Source organism: Mastomys coucha, unplaced genomic scaffold (genome assembly GCF_008632895.1).
Source record: "Mastomys coucha isolate ucsf_1 unplaced genomic scaffold, UCSF_Mcou_1 pScaffold7, whole genome shotgun sequence".
NCBI lineage: Eukaryota > Metazoa > Chordata > Mammalia > Rodentia > Muridae > Mastomys > Mastomys coucha.
The window spans coordinates 85,639,874-85,642,668 of NW_022196913.1; the positions used below are offsets into that span (position 1 = coordinate 85,639,874).

General features: G+C 32.5%; 1 long non-coding RNA gene across 3 annotated transcripts in view; it reads right to left on the reverse strand.

Moving 5' to 3' along the window:
* Positions 1-2,795, reverse strand: part of LOC116081933 — an 84,389-nt gene that overhangs the window by 66,070 nt on the left and 15,524 nt on the right. Inside the window, exon 3 of one of the 3 annotated variants that reach the window (XR_004115100.1) lies at positions 271-352. The exons of the other annotated variants lie outside the window; for them this stretch is intronic. This is a non-coding gene — a long non-coding RNA (uncharacterized LOC116081933). The remainder of the gene's footprint in view (positions 1-270; positions 353-2,795) is intronic. 3 annotated transcript variants of the gene reach the window in all.

A 2,795-nucleotide genomic window follows, 5' to 3' on the forward strand; every position in this document is an offset into this window, starting at 1 on the left:
AAAAAAAAAAAAAAAGAAAAAGAAAAGAAAGTGGGGAAGAGCTGCGAGCACATAGGCACAGGGGAAATTTTCCTGAACAGAATACCAATAGCTTATACTCTAAGATCAAGAATTGACAAAATAAAGCTGCAAAGCTTCTGTAAGGCAAAAGATACTGTCAATAGGACAAAACACCAACCAACAAATTTGGAAAAGATCTTTACCCTCCTTCTCTGGACCCTGTGAGGATCCCAGTTAGGTCAGATTTTAGGGTAGAGGTATATGTCTCACCTGTTAGTCTAGTTGGGTCTGAGCATGTGAGAGTGTTGAAAGGTATCTGCAGAACAGACTCTGGCCTGGGCTGAGTTTTGGGCTGGAAGGAAAATCCATAGGTTTATTCTTATATTAAAATTTATTATTGTAACTCACAAGGTTCAATTCTGGATAAGACTAATGAAGTCAATATTGATAAGTCTTCTCTCCTCTGGTATCATTAGTAGCATGCATGTAGAAATTTCCATCAACATGAAAGATAACTAGTAGTGATGAGGTTTTCAGATCAATATAAACTTCAATTCTTCAGCAAGAGAAGTACCATCAACTTTTCGTAGGCAGTAATGAGCAATATGTTGGTCTGTAATCATTTGGGTTTTATAAAACCTCAAAGGCAAGCAATTACAATATCATCAATAGCAGTAATCTATTATTAGTACTGGAGCTTCAATTCATCTGCCTGTTTTGATAAGGATATTATATTCCAATACAAACTAACTTAATTATATATATGCATATATATATACATATATACTTATATAATTTAAAAAGCTTCTTTAGTTGTGTCTTCTAGTTGAATTTTTATGGTGCTTAGTGTCAGTTTTCCATCCCTATATTATCTTTTTACCCATTCTGGTCATTCACCACCCCTTTAGCTATACAATAAACAGCATTGTTATTCAAATGCAGAGATAACATAGAAAAATGGAACAAATTTTTACTACCTAAGTACTAGAGAGAGAATCTTAGTTTTATCCAATGCAAAGAATTTAAAAAATTCCAAGAATACAAACAATGCAATTAACCATAGGACATAGGATACACAATTTCATACACACACACAATGTGTGTGTGCATGTGTGTGTTCCAAAAATTATTGAAAAAAAGAGCATGGCCAGGCGGTGGTGGTGCACGCCTTTAATCCCAGCACTTGGGAGGCAGAGGCAGGCGGATTTCTGAGTTCTAGGCCAGCCTGGTCTACAAAGTGAGTTCCAGGACAGCCAGGGCTATAAGAGAAACACTGTCTCGAAAAACCAAAAAAAAAAAGAAAAAAAGAAAAAAAAGAGTATGGATTTGAAAGAGAGCAAGGATTCAAGGATGCAGATTGACAGGATGAAAGAAGAGAAAAGAGAATTGGAAAAATTACATAAACCTATTAAAAGTTCAGAAAATAAAAGAAAATATTATAAACTCAGTCCTCAAAATATGAGATGCAAATTGTTGAAGCATATTTTCTAAAGTGTTCAACATATTTAGCTACCAGAAGAAAACAAATCAAAACTACTTTAAGAGTTGTTATCCCAAACAGAAGGTAAAAATAAAGTGATGACAAATGGTTATGTGGATGAGGAGAAGGGAAATTTTATTCACTGCTGGAGGTAGAACAAACAGATACATTCAATAGGAAATTGTCATAGGTCTTTATAAGTTTAAAAAGAAGTCTACCAAATGATTTAGCTACATCACTCTTATGCATATACTCCATGTACTGTGTATCCTACCACAGAGAAACTTGCTCATTAATTTCACTGCAGCTCTTATTTATAATAGTCAGAGAATAGAAACAGCTGAGAAATTGGTAATCAGAAGGATGAATAATAAAAATGGGATTCATTTACAAAAATGATTAGGATTAGCTATTAAGAAAAACATCATAGGTAAATGGATACTAATAGAAACAATCATTCTCAGTGAGATAACTTGGGAATACGAAGGCAAGAATTGTATGTTTCCTATTGTTTATATATGTAGATATTTAATATTTAACTAAGTGTGTCTTATTTAGAATATCTACAGATTTCTGTAAATTACTAAGGGGCCAAGGACAGTGGAATAAATGGAGAAGAGAAATAATGAAATAACTTTTTTTATATAATTTGAACTATAATATAAATATATGCCAACATACATGCACATGCATGTAATATACAAATAATAATAATTAAAAACAAGCCTTAAATTATACTTTTTGAAGAATTACGATGTAAGTGAGTATGACCTAGTTTGGATTTAACTTCTCCACATATGGAACTTCTTAATTTACTCTAAACAAGCTCCCATGTTCATCTTTGATAATCTTTATAAGAATTGAGATAAGCTTTAGAGATCAAAGGAGACTGGACATATCCTGAGTAGTATAGCTGTATATGTAAGAGAAGAAAAAATTAGAAGAACATTAATAGGGAAAAATAATTTAAATATGGTTAGTAAGTTTCTCTATTTTGCCCTATGGGACAAAAGTCAAGGTGGGACAAGACACAGGGTTTGGTGTTCCTACCTCCAAATCCATTGCTAATCTAGCTTAACACTAGATAATATACAGACACACAGTACACAAAGGTAACAGTAAACTTCCATTTGCATTAGTGAACTCTGATAATAATGATTCTTAAAGGAATATGTGACACCATAGACACCGATATATTTGAACAGGTTCGGCAATAGAAAATTAAAAACTTTACTGCATTTATTTAAAAAATTGTATTGAATTCATCCATCAAATTAGTTAGGAAAGATATAATTTAAGTTTATCTCTAAGTATC